The sequence below is a fragment of the Herpailurus yagouaroundi genome, unplaced genomic scaffold (genome assembly GCF_014898765.1).
Source record: "Herpailurus yagouaroundi ecotype Mexico unplaced genomic scaffold, PumYag 188, whole genome shotgun sequence".
NCBI lineage: Eukaryota > Metazoa > Chordata > Mammalia > Carnivora > Felidae > Herpailurus > Herpailurus yagouaroundi.
Window position 1 is genome coordinate 15187822 of NW_024412419.1, and position 19564 is coordinate 15207385.

The 19564-nt window shown below is 41.3% G+C and overlaps 1 long non-coding RNA gene across 1 annotated transcript in view; it reads right to left on the reverse strand.

Moving 5' to 3' along the window:
- LOC121044156 (uncharacterized) overlaps positions 1 to 19564 on the reverse strand; it is a 64153-nt gene that overhangs the window by 571 nt on the left and 44018 nt on the right. The window lies entirely within an intron of this gene.

Genomic DNA, 19564 nt, shown 5'->3' on the forward strand with positions numbered 1-19564 from the left:
TGGACTGTCCAGAGAGAGAGATTTGCCGTGAAGCTGGCAAAGATGAAGCATCAGGCCCCTCATTTGTCCAGGGCTTTTCCACGGTCTTAGCAGCAGTCGAGCAATGTACAGTCTCATCACATGTTTTTGTAAATTTTTGAAAAGCAAGATATTTAAGTGAGATTAGTTAAGATTGCTGTTTCTTTCCATTTTTACTTTCTATCACCCACTTCCCCTCACGGACAGGTGGCTTCCTATGCCCACTTTGCCGAATGACCAGCTACTGTACCATGAAGGTGAAGACGAGAGGTGCTAACAGGATATGCATGAGTTCCAAGGGGTCCCCTCCCGAAAGATGGAGGTAGTGCAAACAAACAAACCAAACCACATAATTGGAGCTAGAAGCTAGTCTGTGGGAACTTTTTTTTCAACTTTTAACTCTTATATGAGGCACACTGATGGAGGTTTTCTTAAACCTTAAAAATTTATAGTATTACCAATAGCAAGCTATAAAACTAAAATAAAGTTGCCTAAACTGTAAATGGTATAAAGTAAATTTTGGCCCATCATGTTAGAAGAAAGACTATGTTATCTTTTTATTCTCTATCAAAATTTTTCTTCTATGAAAAAGTCATCAAAGAGTACGTAGCCAAAAATGTTGGGATAATCCACTATGCAGATGTATCAGGCAATTATTAAAAATTGTTATTTTTCTGGATTTTGTGATCCATGTTGTATTTGTCAGGTTTTTTTTTATAATTTTTTAAAGGTTTCTTTATTTTTGAGAGGGAAACAGAGCATAAGTTGGGGAGGGGAGGAGAGAGAGGGAGACATAGACTCTGAAGCAGGCTCCAGGCTCAGAGCCTGATGCAAGGCTTGAACTCAAATGGTGAGATCGTGACCTGAACCGAAGTCGGATGCTTAACCAACTGAGCCACCCAGGCACCCTGGTATTTGTCAGTTTTTTAAAAACATGTAATTTTTGTTTCTTTTTTCTTATTCCAAATAAATATCACTTTCATATCTAATTTTGTTTTTGTAATTTTGGATTCTTTTTCTTTTTCTTTTTTTAAGAGGGCTTCCCAAATCAGACAAGCTTCAGGCTTTTCCAAACCTAGATTTACCCCGGTTGACCAAGTGAGTTCTTTGAACTGGTGGGACTCATCTCTTCTGTAACTGACAGTTTCTCCATAAATCCTAGTACTTCTGGCTTGCTGTGCAAACTCAGTGCCTGCGGCATGTAATGTGTCTCTCCTGGATGCTGTGTCCCACTGTCTGAGAGCCACTGGCTCCCTAACCCCAGAAGTGAGCCTTTAAGGGCCTGAGGAACCCAAGGTCCCCAGGAAGGATGCTGTCAGCTGGGAGGATTTGTCAGTGAAGACGAGAGTCTGCTAGGGTGTTGGGAGGCCAGGAGAACTTGGTGGTGTGTGCACCCCTACAACACTGCCCTTCAATAAGGTTTTGGGAAAGCGAGGTAGGGAATGTAAGGGGAGGACTGCACTAGAATGGGACATACGTGGCCTCAAAGGGGTGGGAGAAACAGGAGCAGTGCTTTTCAAAGTCAGTCGGAGGCCTTCATTGCAGAGCCTCCAGCCGCTTTCACGTGGTGGAGAAGACGAGGGAGGTCCGAACAGCACTTGGTGAGGCTGCAGATGGCAGCTGACCCAAGCCCCCAGGAATGGTCACATTCTTTACACAATGACAATTGGAGACAGCAAGGGCTTAGGGAGGAATGAGGGAACTATCAGAGCTGGGAAGGCTGGAAAAGCTGGAAAAACTGGAAAGGCTCAGTCCACACTGGAATTGGTCGCCTAATTGCAATGAGAGATACTCTTCTGTCCCTCTAATTTTCTTTCTCTTTGGGCAGCTGCCTAAAATGTGCTTTGTACATTGATAAACTAAAGGATGAGACCCCTGTGTTAGGGTTCTGCGGAGGAAAAGAACCAATAGAAGATATGCACACATATACATAAATACATGTATGTGTTATGCATATGTAGGTTTGTGTATATGTAGTTTCAGGATAAGGAATTGGCTCGTATGATTATGGAGGCTGAGAAGTCCCCAGATCTGCAGTTGGTGAGCTGGAGACCCAGGAGCTGATGTTTAGTTTCAGTCTGAGGCCAAAGGCCAGAGAACCAGGGCGACACACGGATGGTCTACATTCCGACCCGAAAGCTGGCAAGCTGCAGACTCAAGAAGAACCAATGTTTCAGCTCAAGTCCAAAGGCTGGAGAAGCCCACCCAGTGTCCCAGCTCAGTCAGACAGGAGGCGGGGGGCGGGGGGCGGGGGGGGGGTTCCTTTTACTCAACCTTTCTGTTCTGTTCAGCTCTTCAACTGACAGGCTGAGACCCACCCACATTGGGCAGGGCAATCTGCTTTACCTAGCCTAAGAATTCAAATTTTAATCTCATTCAGAAACATCCTCACAGACATACTCACAATAATGTTTGACCAAATATCTGGGCACCCTGTGGCCAGTCAAGCTGACACATGAAATTAACCATCATAACTTCCTGCTTAATTTGTCTTATTTCCTGGAAAATGTTAATAGTTGGAAGAAAATGAGGGAAGTTGCAAAGCTGGCCTTTTAGGGCCTGGAGAAATAAACGTTACCCCCCCCCCCCACCCTTCTGCAGGGGCACGGTTTACTTCTGGGGATGTTATGTAGCCCAAACATACTTTTAACTGTTTCTTGATTTCTTCATATTTTCCTAATTGGACTTAAAGTTCTCTGAGGGCAGAGGACTTTCCCCTTCCCCCCAGAAACACGCCAGGCACCCAAAGCTGACCTTACTAACAGCTGTTTAATTTACAAAGTGCCAAGGTGTCAGGTGGCATTGTTCCCTGAAACATTTGTTGTGCTTTTTCAGGAGGAATAGTCTCCTTCTTCTAGAACAGTCTAGAATTATATTCTATAGAGGATGTATAAAATACGTAAAGACCCTAAAACAGCTAATCTCTACAGTAAGGAATAAAATTAATCAAATCTACAAGTCCATTGCAAAAATAATCATTGTTTAAGTGTGGTCTTGTGTCTCATTATAGGAAATACAAGGCAGTGTTATCTAAGCCTGGATCCCTACACTGTGAAGAGAAATTCAAACAAGCTCATAAGAAATCCAAGCATATGGGGCACCTGGATGGCTTAATCAATTAAGCATCCAACTTCGGCTCAGGTCATGATCTGGCAGTTCGTGAGTTTGAGCCCCGCATTGGGCTTGCTGCTGTCAGCTCAGAGCCTACTTCAGACCCTCTGTCCCTCTCTCTGCCCCTCCCCTACTCCCTCTCTCTGTCTCATAAATAAATAAACATTAAAAAAAGTTTTTAAATGTACTCTATCAATATTATCAGTATTACTAAATCATATCTTATTATTATCAGTAAAAAGTTGAATAGTTATGTTTAAATTAAAAAAAAATTTTTAACATTCATTTATTATTGAGAGACAGAGAGAGACAGAGCATGAGTGAGGGAGGGGCAGAGAGGGGGAGACACAGAATTGGAAGCAGGCTCCAGGCTCTGAGCTGTCAGCACAGAGCATGACACGGGGCTCGAACTCACAGACCGCGAGATCATGACCTGAGCCTAAGTCAGACGCTTAACTGATCAAGCCACCCAGGTACCCCAAGTTATGTTTAAATTTAGAACAGAGTCCACACACACACAAAAGAAATCCAAATACATAATATGTGGGATAAGTATTAACTATTTTAACAAAGGAATAAGAGTTTAACTTAAATAGGTGATTACACTTGGTTATAAAAATCTAAACAAACCCTATGTTAATAATTTTATGTTTTTCCTGTCAAAAAAGCTTTAGCTATATAGATACATGAAATATATGCCATTTGTTGAAATATCATATATCTTAAAAAATTTTTAATCTTGTTGTTGATGCATTTATATATTAAAATCCCCATTCATAACAAGGAAATTGAGATCAGACTTCTATTCCATTTCTTCTAGATTTTATAAATCCAAAAAAATAAAATATTGAAGCCATGCTAGAGGTGACTCTGCTCAATGTTTAGCAGAAGAAAAGTTATTTGGGAAAATTAAGTGGAGGGCCACAGAATGAAAAAAGTTACCAATTCAAATCCTTATGTTTGTGTTTAAAAAAGAAAATCAAATATTTTGGATTCTATGTGATGCAGAAGTCTCAGAGTGGCTAAGTGCCTCCAAGATCACATGTAGGCACTAAAATTTTATTTTATTTTATTTTATTTACTTATTTATTTATACAATTTATTGTCAAATTGGCTAACATACAGTGTATACACTGTGCTCTGGGTTTCGGGGGTAAGTTCCTGTGATTCACTGCTTATAAGCACTAAAGGAAGTTATGTGGAAATTCTTCTTGGCTACCAAGGAATGATCTCTGTCCAGCACAGGTAGACACTTACTCAGAACTTGGGATCCTGAGGCGTAAACATCATGTTCTGACCCCCTTCTGCGAGCTCCCTCATGTCTATATTGTGCCATGGGACCAACAGAAGTCGATGCCTGGGAAAGAATGGGATTCTGGTCCCAAATGGCCCAGGTCAGGAAGTACCCTTCTCTTCCGACTTGGGCTATTCCCCGCCATCAGCCCTGATTTGCTCTCCTGCATTCCTGGCCTCACTCTCTGTTGGCTGCACTCTGTCCGCTCAGAGCCGGCCTTGGTGAGTCCTACCTGAGGGTTGCCTGCATATGCCCTCTTCTTGCTGGTCTGCTCTCACGGGCTCTAACAAACTCAGCAGCAGCTCCTCCTTTTAGCCTCCTAGCCCTTCCTACGGGTGCTGTGCCTGCCTCTAAGATGGGAAGCTGGAGGACCGTTTGTCAAGAAAAAGCTGAATTATAGGCCTTCCTTGTTTCCGTTTTTCCCACCTAATGGCATGGATACTGGCCCCACAGCAGCCAGAGACTGCCCAAGTCAGAGCACTTGGGCACTTCCTGGCCACTCCCTGATGTGGCCGAGCTGGTGGCACAGGAAAACAAAAAGGAGTAAGGGAAATAGCCACTCTACAAGGCTCCCTGTGGACGGCTGCCCTGCGGCTCGCTCACCTCCAAAGGGTTTTGCTTAATGGAAAAGCTCAGAACATCAGGTTTTGACAGGACCCTTGAGATTTTATTAACACCCTAATTTTATGTTTTGGAATACTAAAACTAAGAGAGAGATACTTTCTAGAGTTAGGATGTTAGAGACTGGCTGAGCAGGCCCTGCAAGCCTGGTCTGGGTGACTCCAGGCCCAGTGCTCTCTCTACTCTATCAGGCCACACCCTCAAAGAATTATTGCCTCAAGAACATCATTAAACCAACTTTGAACACTCACAATGAGCAGGGTACTGGCTAAAATGTCCCTTTGTCCAAGGACTTGAGAACTGTTTTGCGGTCTCCCCACTCAGCGATTCACTCTGATGCACGCTCTGTTTTCCAACAGACGGAGAAATAGGTGACTGATGTCCCACGCTGGAGAAGCACCTGGGGGTATCGCTTATGCAACACCGCAGTAGACAGAAGCCTCCAGCCTACTTTGAATCTCCTCCCCTTTTAAATAACTTATGTATATTTCTAATGCGTGAAATGGTTAACTCGGTAGAGGAGAGTCAGAGACGGTACCTAATCCCAGCTTGATGCAATTACTTTAACATGAATTTAAAATAAAATTAAACTTAACAGTTTAAACTGATGTTTGAGGGTTTTAAAAAGATTTAGTTTCCTTTGGAACCACTGTGTTATTTGATCCAGTACAATCTTTTTGAGCTCCATGCATAACATCTTTACCCAAGTACCATTACTACTAGATTATGCCCATAGGTTGAGTTACAAATGTCTAAAAATCTTAAAATTATTAAGCTCAGATTAGAGCGTTCAAAGACTATGGTGTTATTTTAGTCTCCTGCCATATCCTCCATTTACTATAAACTTGTTATATTGGCATTCAAATAAAATGTCATAAAGCAAGTATGTAAGGAGGTGTTTGGGGTTTGTTTCAGGCTTCTGCGAGCCAAGTTTGCATGGCAACCAGGATGTATAACAGAAACACTCAAATAGTCTTCGTAAAAAAAAATGCTGAGCAGAGCTCAGGCGTGGGACAACTTCTAAGTTGGGGCACACCATCAAAGCTGGTCAGAGCAATGGCGGGGTCTAGATAGGGACAGCATGTCACCCGATATTGTCTCAACAGTACACCGAGGCCCCTCTGAGCAGTTGCCAAGGGCTAAGGTATCAGAGGCCAAGCCCCTTGAGATACAGCTTCATGGAATTTGCAGATGTTACAGTTGGAAGGGCCCTTCGACGCCATTTAACCAAACCCCTTGTTTTATAGGTGAGGAGATGGAGACCCAGAGCTATGATTTGTCTGCAGTCTCAGAGGTCTTCTGTATATCCATCACAGAAGCAACATGAGTATGCTCACACCCATGTTCTCTCATTTAGTGAATTCTTTTTTGTTTTCCCAACTGAACATAAATTGCAACTGTTCTGAATTAGGATAAAAAAAAAAAAAGGAAGGGAAAAGGCAACAGGCTTCCATCCGGAAGCCTAAACAGTACTCATAGGGAGTCTTTCTGGGCTTCCCAGATCAATCTGCCTGGTAGATCTTTCCCTAGAAGACTCAACTCATGAAATCGGATGGATGGTACTTTGTTTCCACGACAGAGAGAAGGCATTTGTCAAATTGAGTTAACCCACCTGCTACCATGAGGAAGGGAGAATCCCTCCTTTCTGAAACCCACATGCAGGGGGCAAGAGGGGTAAACCTGGAATGAGGCTGCCCACAGCAGGATGAGGTGGGGTCCATGAACTGGGAACTTAGAAAAAGCTTCAATCTATCAGTAACCACCAAAGAGGACGAAGCTTACGCAGACAGCATGAGAATTGACTATCGATTTCTAAATCTTCTGATAGCCCTATGGTTTCTTCACCCAGCATGCCTAAGAGATGGACCAACTGAGGCCAATGGCACTAGCCTGTAAGCACCTCTGAGGCCACAAACTGGAACGGGAAGAGAAGCAAGAACATGGATGTTTGGCACTGCTGGGAAAGGATACTTCATTGTACAAGAATCTATTGCATAAAATATTAAAAAGAAACCCACATTTACACCTTCTCAAATTAAAAATCATTAAAAGTTTCCCCTATCCTTGTTTTTTTTTTTAATTCAAAACTAATATTCTGCAATGCCATACCCTCACCCAATTTCCCTAAAGGCAACCTAGCAGAAATTCCTCTAGTTTCAAAGATTTATGTATTTACACATATGTACAAAAATGGGCTCCTAGTATATATCTTTCTCTGGATTTATTTTAGCCCCTTTTGTCCCTATAATTCCAAGAAAATCTCTATTTCTTGGGGCATCTGAGTGGCTCAGTCAGTTGAGCGTCCGACTTCAGCTCAGGTCATGATCTGGTGGTTTGTGAGTTCAACCCGTGTGTCAGGCTTTGTGCTGACAGCCCGGAGCCTGGAGCCTGCTTTGGGTTCTGTGTCTTCCTCTCTTTGCCCCTCCTCTACTGGCACGTGCTTTCTCTCTCTCTCTCTCTCTCTCAAAATAAATAAACATTAAAAAAAAAAGAAAAGAAAAATCTCTATTTCTCTAGCTTTATGTTTTCACATGAAACAATGTTCATGACAGTAATCTGGGGGCCCTCTGCACAGTCCTGAACTCAACCCTTCCCACCGTCAAGAGGTGAGTTATCTGATTAGTGAGTTTGAAAGATAAAATACTGTTGATATCTCTCTATTTGGGGGGTCAGTTTCTGCAGGGTGCAAGCGATCAGCTCACCTTCCACCATGTGGCAGAGGGTGGCCCTTTGGCAAAGAAGGCCCACGATTATGAACTATGCCAGCAAACTACACAAGACTGTGTAGTTTAGATAAAAGTGATAGGGAGATCAATTAGACCAGTGAACAAAACCACATTCCTCCAATCAGTTATATTAGTGACATATAAGAGATACATTAGATAAAGAGCTTGGGGATTTTTTCAGCCCTACAAACACTAATACTGAGGAAGGTGGAAAGAGGTTGTGCGAAAAAAACCCATGAGTATGGTTAAACCAGATCCTCAGGGAATTAAAACAACAGCCATAGAAAGGAAAGACTGGTGGCCACTGAAATAATAAGACACAAGTTTCCAGAGTCCACATGATTTTGTTTGGTGCAGCTAAAAGCCCGAATTTAAAAAATAAAAATAACAAATAAAACAGGTTCTGGGGCTTGCATTCTGGTAATCCTTACTTGAAGTGAAGTGGGATAGGAAGGCAAGGACACCTAACTATCTATCTAGAGTAGGTTTTCCAGAGAAAATACAGGACACCCAATTAAATGGAAGTTTCAGAGAAACAAGAAATAATTTTTAGTATAGTCCAAATATTATATGGGATGTACTAAAAATTATTTCTTGTTTATCTGAAACTCCCATTTAACTAGGTTCTTAATTTTTTGATGTCTTTATTGAGTAATAATTCATATACAAGAATTCACCCAGTTAAAGTATACTATTTAATGGTTTCTAATATATTTGCAGAGCTGTGCAACGATCACCACAACTTCTGTTTAGAACATTATCATCGCTGGAAGGTAAGCGAGGACCCATTCACATGCTCACCCCCAGCCCTAGGCAAACACGAATCCACATTCTGTAACCACTCGTCCACCTGGACATTTCCTGTAATCGAGTCACACGATCTGTGGTGCAGCCTGTATTTTTATTTTGTAAATCTGACAGCCCTAGCCTAAGCCAATTGTCTAGAGCAATGAAGAGTAATGACAACCGGAGAAAATACAAAGGGAAGAGAAATAGGCTGCAGCAGGTAGGGAAGGCAGCACGCAGAGAACCAGGAGGACCTGGTCCTCCTCACATGATGGACCCTTATCGCAGGCGCCCAAATCTGAGTGCAGCCAGTCTCTGAGCCCGTTCAAGAAGGAAGTTTTTTTCCTAAAGGAAACCCACAGCAGCTGTAGGGAAGCCAGCCGGAGAATGAGACTGGCTGCTAGGCAGTCTGGAACAACACCCGTGCACATCGCTGAACCGCTGGCAAGCGGGATCTCCTTATCTCCGCGTGCAGGTGCTGCGGGACATCCCCCCTCACCCCCGCCCCCGCGGGCCCTGCACCACAGGCGCTGTCGCCAGGACCCCTGCCACCTCTGCCTCTGGAAGCCCCAGCACCACGCTCCGCTATCCTGCCAGAACAGGAAAAGAGAGCCCACGTGGAGTGTCCTCTTGCCCAGCATGCAAAAAGTGTGGCAAAAGCACAGATTTCACTCCGAGGTCCTTCTTCAATTCTTGCTGCCTGCGGTGGTGCCTATAAATGGCAGGCACTGGAGTCATATTACGGTGCCTTGGCTGCTTGAAGATTAAAGCAATTAATTCCTGGGGAACCTGGGTGGCTCAGTTGGTTAAGCCTCTGACTTTGGCTCGGGTCATGATCTCATGGTTCCTGAGTTTGAGCTGTGCTGACAGCTCAGAGCCTGGAGCCTGCTCTGATTCTGTCTCCTTCTCTCTGTGCCCCCACATGCCCCCGTTCACGCTCCCATTCTCTCTCTTTCTCTCTCAAAAATAAATAAATAAATAAATAAATAAATAAATAAATAAATAGCAACCAAACAAACAAACACAATTAAGTCCTAGTTCCCACAGGGAGACAGGACCCATAATGTGTTAAAACTACAGGACAGGGGGCGCCTGGGTGGCGTAGTCGGTTAAGCGTCCGACTTCAGCCAGGTCACGATCTCGCGGTCCGGGAGTTCGAGCCCCGCGTCGGGCTCTGGGCTGATGGCTCAGAGCCTGGAGCCTGTTTCCGATTCTGTGTCTCCCTCTCTCTGCCCCTCCCCCGCTCATGCTCTGTCTCTCTCTGTCCCAAAAATAAATAAACGTTGAAAAAGACTTTAAAAAAAAAAATTAAAAAAAAAAAAACTACAGGACAGGCTTTCAAAAGATTCAGGGCCACCCTAAGTACAACATATTTGCCATTTCTTTTCCCTGGCTTGCTTGGGACAATGTAGAAATGGCTGCTGGCATCAGAAAGGAGAAGCTGGGTAAGGGAATGACACCACGTAACTTTCTGACTGAAGCAGAGGATCCAGGGTCTTTTGACCGAACAGAGAAAGTACCTGCAACCCAAGAATACTGGGTGGGACATTTATGATGCCTGCAGCTCAGAGACACTCTTATCTTTGGAATCTCCACTCCAGGATAACAAATGTGTTAAAATTCACCCGCATCCCCCTTTAAACATAATTTTTGCCCATACATTCTTTTGGGAAATTCTTTCACCTTTTTGCTTTTAGAACTATTTTTGTTTCAAGTACTTTATTCCATTTAAAAATTGTAATGACTGATTCATAATTATCATTCAAGCTCAAGAATCTTTACAAAATGAGAAAGTTGAGCGTGCAGTTCCCTTCAAGTATAGTGAACTTTCTTTTCTTTTCTTTTCTTTTCTTTTCTTTTCTTTTCTTTTCTTTTCTTTTTTCTTTTCTTTTTTCTTTTCTTTTTACTAATATCAAACTTAACAATGAAAACATTTGGCATAATGTGACATTTTAATGACATCCATTAACAAATCCTTGTTTCTGATCTTTCAGTTTTCTGTTTGTCTTTTGGATAGAAGTAATAATTCCCTGTTTCCACCCTTTACAAGGAGCACTGACTGAGAAGCTTAACGGATAAAACAATGCCGTGAGGCTGTTTCTATACAAAATTATCTGTGGGATTTGGTGGGAAACATGGTTTCACAAAACCCAAGGTGACAGGATAGAATCCAACTGCAAACCAAGGCCACACGTAATGCTGGCTGAGGGTTTTCTCAAACTGCTGACCCCTCTTCTCCCTTCTCTGGTCTTTAGGTTACAGAAAAACCCACCTGAACTTCACCTTTCGAGGGAAAGACAATTCTCAGACAGGACTTGAAAAGAATTTACCCACATTAGGGGCACCTGGGTGGCTCAGTCAGCTGAGTGTCCAACTTCACTCAGGTCATGATCTCGCTGTTGATGAATTTGAGCCCTGGATTGGGCTCTGTGCTGACAGCTTAGAGCCTGGACCCTGCTTGGGATTCTGTGTCTCCCTCTCTCTCTGCCCCTCCCCCACTCATGCTCTGTCTTTGTCTCAAAACTAAATAAACACCAAAAAAAAAAAAAAAGAATTTACCCACATTGTATCAATACAAAGAAAAGAACGCTAGACAGAGCTGCTCCCCTTAGGCATGAAAAAGGCCAGGGAGAGCTTGAAAATATGTTACAAAAAGAGAAGATGATGAGGTTGATGATAATATGAGAGACAAAGGGGCACCACACGCCAAAGAAAGACGAAGGATCTAATCCAGATGACTTCAGAGATGAGATAGATGTTCAAACAAAAATAAATGAAAAGGGAGTTTTTAGAGTCAAGAAAACAAGCCAACGACCCAACACCACTTAACGCTAATTAATTATATTTTCTATATCAAAGATATATAGACACATATGTAGATAAAAATATAGAGATATATATCTGTGATATGTATTTCCTGTGATATAGGATTTATTTTGATTTCTGTGACATAGAAAATATAATTAATTAGATTTAATTAGGTTGTAACAGGGGCACCTGGGTGGCTCAGTTGCATGATCTCATGGTTTGTGAGTTCAAGGCCCACATCAGGCTCTGTGCTGACAGCATGGAGCCTGCCCATGATCCTCTCTCCCTCTCTCTCTCTCTGCCCCCCACATGCCACCATCAAAATAAATAAATAAACTTAAAAAAAAAAGAAATATGTTGTGACAGAGGTGACTACTTCAAAGTGAATTTCTGATATGTAGGAAGAATTTAAAATAATCCCAGAGAATATGGAGGGAGAGAATATTACAACTTAAAGCGATCAGAAAAGGGGAGATGCAACCTAAACTAAGGGTGACTGGAGTCTCTGAAATGGAGAATACTGTAAGTAAAACAATATACACTGGGGCACCTGGATGGCTCAGTCGGTTAAGCATCTGACTTCGGCTCAGGTCATGATCTCACGGCCCATGGGTTTGATCCCCACATCGGGCTCTGTGCTGACAGCTCAGAGCCTGGAGTCTGTATCAGATTCTGTGTCTCCTCCTCTTTCTACCCCTCCCCTGCTCACGCTCTCTGTCTTTCTGTCTCTCAATAGTAAATAAACGTTAAATTTTTTTTAAATAAACATTAAAAAACATTTAAAAAAATTAAAAAAACCCACAAAACAAAACAAAAAAACCCAATATATACTGAAGTCCTAATAAAGAAAACATTCAAGGGATTAAGGAACTACTGAGTCTATTGATTGACAGTCACACTATTTGCAAAGAAAAACAGAACTGAATTTATGCCACAGTCAGCTTAGGTAATGGATTTCAAGGAAGCATTAAAAACTAAAAACATAAGATGACAGAATTAAGACAAAATATGTATACGTATACGTATGTATATAATATTAGTTATACTAACACATGTAAATATAACAAACTGATCTAGTAAACGTTTCATGGATTATGTCACAAAAACTAAATCCAAACATATGGCATATAAGAGAAGCTTCATAAAACAGATAACAGGAATCTCAAAAGTAATAGAAGAAACAAAAGAACCCCATAGAAACCCTACACCCAAGTTATAGAGGAATCCACCTACGTTTTTTGTCTATACTTGTAAAGTTTCTTTTTTATTTACACTTACATTTTTTATTCTTTTGGAACTTGCTCCTGTGTATATTGTGAGAAATGGACCTAGTTTTATCTTTTTACAAATGACTGTCCAGTTTCCCCCAACATAATGATATAAAAAGCTTATCTTTGCCCCAGTGATCCCGGGAACCACCGTTATCATACCTGGTTTCACTTGTTTCTGGACTTCCTATTCTTGCCACAGGTTTTTCTGTCTATTTCCACACCTAACTATTGCAGTTTTAAGTATCAGGTTTTGGGATATGTTTAGCTATCTGGAGGGCTAGTCCCTTCTCATGACCCTTTCTTTTCAGTGCTTTCCTACTTATTCCTACAGGCCTAGTTTTCCACACAAACTTTGGTAATCACCTTGTCCAGTTCTAAGGAAGCCTTATTGTGATTAAATCAATTTTACAAATTAATTTATAGAGAACTGACATCTTGATGATGTTGAGATGTCCAAGCAAAAACGAGCAGTACCTTTCCATTTATTCAAGTCTACTTTTGTATCGTTCAAGAATGAGTATAGTTTTTTTTTCCCCATACAGGATTTGAACACTTCTTCCTAAATTTATTCCTAAAGTATTTCATTTTCCATTGCTATGATAAATAGGTTTTCTCTTTCGTTACATCTTCTAGATGGTTATTATTTGCACATGTGAAATTTATTGATTTCTGTACATAACAAAGCATCTCAGAACACAATGTGCTGAGATCTACCCTACCCCACCCCCATTAGTCATGCTAATTACCATCACTGAGTCCATGTGAAGAAAGAGGAGTTGATTGAGGGACAGATCCAGGTTAGGGCACAGGCCTGGCATTTGCTGACTCAGCACTGGTTTACTTGCTCTGATCAGATCAATCCCTACCGTCCAGAGGAAGGTACATGTGGTGAAGGTAAGTAATGATCTTTTCTGATTCTATGCAATCTGACCTGCTTCTCAGAGGATAGGAAGTCCAAGAATATTTTTCTCAGTGCATCACCATTAGAATTTCATTTGCATAAATTTGGCCTGGAATTTTTTTCTATGGAACTCTTTTACATTTTAATTTCAATGAGGTTTTCCTGTATTAGCTTCCTATTGCTGGTGTAACCACCATAAATTTAGGGGTTTAAAGCCATGTAAATATTCTTGTCTTCTATATACAGGTTAGAAATTCAACATGGGGCTCATTAAGCTAAGTTCAAGGTGCCGGTAAGGCTGCATTCCTTCTGTGGGTTCTATGAGAGAAACACTTCCTTCCCTTTTTCAGATTCTATAGGCCAGCTATATTCCTCAACTCACAGCCCCTTCTACTTTCTTCAAAGCCATCACTCCAACCTTTGGTTCAGACTTCACATCTTCATCTTCTGACTTTGAAGTTTTTGCCTCCCTGTTATAAGAACACTTGTGCCTTGGGCCTGCCCAGATAAGCCCGTATAATTCCCTCATAAGAGGATGCTTAATTTTTTATTATTTTATTTTATTTTATTTATTTTTTTTTTATTTGAGAGAGAGAGAGAGCGCACACACTAGCCAGGGAGAAGGGCAGGGGAAAAGAGCGAGAATCTTAAGCAGGCTCTGTGCTCAGCATGGAACCCAATGTAGGGCTCCATCCCACAACCCTGGGATCATGACCTGAGTCGAGATCAAGAGTCAGACACTCAACCTACTGAACCACCCAGGCACCCCTCAAGATGATTAATTTAATCATATCTGTGAAGTCTCTTTTATCATGTAAGAAACATATTTACAGGTTCTAGGAATTAGAATGTGAATGTCTTTGGGTGCCATTATTTTGTCTACCACATTCTTCATTTACATTTTTTTCTATAGTTCTATGGTTGATGGACTATCTGGGAAGCGATGCCTTCTGGGAAGCAGCAGAGAGGAGGAAAGAGCCTGGACTCCAGACTCTGATAGACCTGGATTTGGGCCCTGATGCTGGGTGAACTTGTGGAAGTAACTTAATTTTTTTAAGCCTTTTTTGTCTTTTCAGTGGTGCTACATTAATATACCACTTAACTTAATTGGGCACTCAGGTTTCAATTAAGCAAACCAGTCTTTTGGTAACCCAAACTGGTTGCTGGTTTTACCAGCCCAAACAGGGCATACCATCAAGGAAGACGTTTATCAGTGTGGGCACACACATATCCCTCTATGTGGCACTCACAGGAGTGTCACAAATTATTCTAGCTGAGTGGCAAAGACAGTGGTGAGCTTTGCTGTCTTAAGTCAGCACCTGAATAACTAACCTGCAGGGCGTTCCTTATTGACATTGCTATACTTAGTATTTCAAATATTTGTTATGCACTCCTGTAACTATACATAGATTCATCCAAACATCATATCTAATCATATTCTGGTTTGTTCTAGTCCCTCTCCACCTCCCAATAACTATTCTCCTGGGGCAGCATGCTATTCGAAAGACATTCTTTTCATGGTGTGGTTCCAGCTTTTGTTACTTTATTTTGCAAGCTGAACTTGGTAAGTCTGTCTGCCAATGTACCCGCTCCTACATCTGCAATTATAATTGAATCCACACATTTTGATTTAATCATACAACCTCATATAATACACTGGTTGCCATAGTTTTCTGCTACTTTAAGCATATTTAATTTATAAGCTACTGTATTTCTAGTGACTATTTCTGGCAAAGGATTTTATTGGTATCTACCATACTCTCTTCCTTCCAATTGGATCTAGTTGACATGTATGCACATTTAGAAATGCATGCAAAAGAAACAAGTTAGAATGGTTCAATTTTCTTATTCAATAAGATAGTATGAAGAGATTAGCCATATTCTAATCTCTTCGTGCCTTACCTGGAAAACAAACTTGTCCATTATCCAGCTGTCAGTAATTTCAGAATTAAAAGTGTTTGAATTTTATTAATACAGATGATACATTAGATAGAAGGTACTCTGTTATTCTATGTGCCATCATAGTTATTTTTAATTCTTTGTAGGCATATATTTTTATCTTTTTTTAAAGTTTACTTATTTATCTTGAAAGAGGGAGAGACAGAGAAAGAGAATAAATGCAAGTGAGGGAGGGGCAGAGAGAGAGGGAGAGAGAGAGAATCTGAAGCGGTGCAGAGCCCAACGTGGGGCTGGAACTCACAAACCATGAGATCATGACCTGAGCCAAAATGAAGTCAGACGCTTAACTGTCTGAGCCACCCAGGTGCCCCAGCACATATTTTTATCTTGATCAGCATTTGCCTAGAATATTTTGTTTGGTGAGAACCTAGTAATGGAGTAAAACTCAAACAAATAGCTGCTAAGAGACTTTTCATGGCACCATTATCCTCTAGTTTGCCTAAGTTTTCCCAAAAAACATCCTGACAATTTTTCCCATCGTGTTGGGTCAGCATATAGCAAAGATTCCATCTTGATGCAAATGGACCCCATTTGTTGGAAGATCATATCAACTGTAGCAGCAGAGCTCATTCCTCATTCTGACCTTCATTACCATCCTGAGCCACAGCCCCCCGTATATCTCATCCCCCTTGCCATTTCCCATAATCCATTCAGGTTAGTGGGTTGGGTCTGTTTCCTGGGTGGACCCCCATTTCTGCAGCCCTCTCCTATGCTAACCCAGGGTCCATTTGCCCACTAAAGGACTCTCCTCCACCAGAACAGGAACTCCCAGCTCAGAGATGGTATTACCTGCTTATTTCCCCTCACTGGATCGTTTTGCATACATCCAGTCAGCAAGTTTGATGGTGGCATTTATTTGACGTCCCCAGAAACCCAATAAAACTCAGATAACATCCTATGCAGGCTGTAATCCCAGGCTTTGTTTCCAGTGAGAATACATGGACCCTGGAGGAGCTCTCAAGGGAAGCGGGGGACTTAAAATGACATCAGAGCCCCAAAAGCTCAATTCAGGCCTTGGATGTATTCTGTATGTGAAATATTTTTATTTTGTTTTGTTCTATATTATCTAACTTGACTTAAAGGCAGCAAGATATCATAAATCCCCTTAATAAAACCTCAAAGTCGACTTAAACTTTTTTTTTTTTTTAATTTTTTTTTTTCAACGTTTATTTATTTTTGGGACAGAGAGAGACAGAGCATGAACGGGGGAGGGGCAGAGAGAGAGGGAGACACAGAATCTGAAACAGGCTCCAGGCTCTGAGCCATCAGCCCAGAGCCCGACGCGGGGCTCGAACTCACGGAGTGCGAGATCATGACCTGGCTGAAGTCGGACGCTTAACCGACTGCGCCACCCAGGCGCCCCTCGACTTAAACTTTTAATATGACTCTGTAGAGAAAACAAAGCATTTGTGTTAAATGCTAAAGACATTAGGAAAATACACAAGTAAAGAAAAGTCATATCCATATCTGATTTCAATGGAAATGAATAGTGTAAAAGTTATTATGGATACCACTTACATAAAAAAAGAAATATAAGAATCAAATCCTATATAAATGCAAAACATTGAAAGATGATAACTATCATTTAAATGCAATAGCAAACATAATTAGGATAAGGCTTCAGAAAAAAAAGTTGCTGATTGTATTAAAAATTCACAATCAACTGTTTGTTCTTATGTGAGACCATTAAGATCCAGAGTGATGTCAATCTAGTAGATAGATGTGGGAGTAGATACAGTTTCATACAGAGATCTAGCGATTGACACAGATAGAGAAGCTGATGGCTTTCTCTGAGAATGAAAAAAATCCATAGCAAAATACTTTCAAGAAGACAGTCACGGCCAAAGATATGGTGAGAACACGTGCGCTAGGTGTTTGCCCCCTTACTATCCCAGGGAATGAAACAGAGGAGGACGGTAATTAACAAGGCCTCCTGGAGTTTGTTGTCAGGCGGGGTGATACAAGTTCACTAGCAACCACTGTCCTAATATGTGCACTTTGGGTTAACATAGTTAACCGGAAGCAGAGACCTGCCAGTAATTTTCTAGTGGTTCAGATTCCAGGATTTTCTATGATGGAGATATTCGGTAGTCTGGGTATATTTACCAAGCAAAGACACCCTGGCCTACACAAGCAGCCTCAGATGGCAAGATATATCCACAAGAAAACGTCCATAAATTGCCACAAACAGTACTTTAAAGGTTTCACAGAAAACATTGTAAAGCATATTACTAACTTCTGTGAGTAACACTGACCACATTGTCAAAAAAACAGGATCGTTTCCCACCAACTCATAAATCATATGTGTGTGTGTGTGTGTGTATAACTTCACTGTTTAAAAATTCATTTTCATTTGACAAAACAATTAGCATTCTTTCTGAAGTTGAGATCAACATGTGAAAATGTTGTCTAGTTCTGTAAACCAAGATGACAGATTGAATACACTGTGCATACCTCACAAAATCCTAAAAGGGAGAGAGGGCACATCACAGGGAGTTGCTCAGAGTGTGTTTAGAATGGCCCGCCAACCTCTATTGTAGGTGTATATGGGGATTCCTTTTCAAAGGAATTAAAGGAAGGCTTGCTGACATGGCTATCTTCAATATTTTAATTGGAGACGCTTTCTTATAGGTCTAGACATGTAACTATGTCTTCATTGTCTACTAAACCCAGTTTTGCTTTAGTGCATCCAGGATGTTGATGAAGTGTCTTTGAATCAATGAAAATGTCTAAAAATGAGAATAGGGAAGATGAAGCCATTTGCAAATGGTTAACAAAAATACTTTATCCAACTGCCAACCTCTCACTTAACACTAAGCACTTGTACCACAAAGGCTTTGCTCATTCTTTCTTTTTCCGGCATTCTTTCCCAAGGTTTGTATGGGCTCTGTAACATGTTATCTGCATGCCTGTGCAGGCCCTTGCATGGGCTATCATGAGGAATTTGGGGTTTGGGTACAAAGTGGACAAGTTCCACATGTCCATCAACTGAGTGAGACCCAATGTGATGGTTTGTCATTTTCATACATGCTGAACCTCTAGAGCATTTATGGCAGCTGAAGAAACCTTGGTACCTGTGCAACTGAAGTATCTTAGCAATTCCATAATGAAATTCACATGGAATCTCCCAACCCAGCCAGATTTGTGTCAGCTTTCTTAACATGTTCCAGTTGCATGAAATACTAATTAAAGGCACTCATTGTTAACTGATATAAATAGTCCCCACTTAGCCCATTATAGGTATGGGCTGTAAAACAAACAATTACGTGACAGATGATACATGTGAACATAGAGAAATTCTGTAATGACATTTCTGTACCTCTGTAACCTCTTCAACCACCATATGTTCCACATTAGGAGCTAAAAGGGGTGCTGATTGCGAAGGTGACGCACCCTCCTGCGGGTGACTTTTCTTCTAAGAATAGAAAGCACCTCTGAAGTATTTATATTACAAATGGAGTTGAGGCAATGAAATCATTAATGGGAGTTGGTTTTTAACTGTTCCATGTGCTTGGGATTCTGTACCCTGGTGCCAAGCAACGCCATCAGGCCACCTACAGAATTCTCCAATCTGAGGAGAGGGAAATCAAGGGAAGCAACGGTGTGCAATCCAGCATGTCTGTCTTCAGAAGGCGCTAATTTATCCCTGAGCACTCAACTTTAAAAGAGATTTTGACACAGTGCAAAATTAAGTTTGAAATGTGTTATTTTTCTCCAAGAGATAAGGCAAGTGCATGTCAAAACAACTAATGAATACATTCATTGATGAATTGCCATGAATATCATAATCCTGGCAATCAAATAAATACACAAATTAATTAAACTATGCAATAGCAAACCATCTCCTGCTTTCTTGTCTCTATCTTATTCTCCTAACACAAATGACAGGTTTTTCTTCTGAAATCCTGACTAAAGAAGGATTGTATGACAACTGAGCTCATCAAACAAGAGAAATTGAAATACTCATTTTGGTTGAACAGCTACTCTGTTTAAAGATTGTCGGGCGCCTGAATGGCTCAGTCAGTTAAGAGGCCCACTCTTGGTTTCGGCTCAGGTCATGCGCTCATGG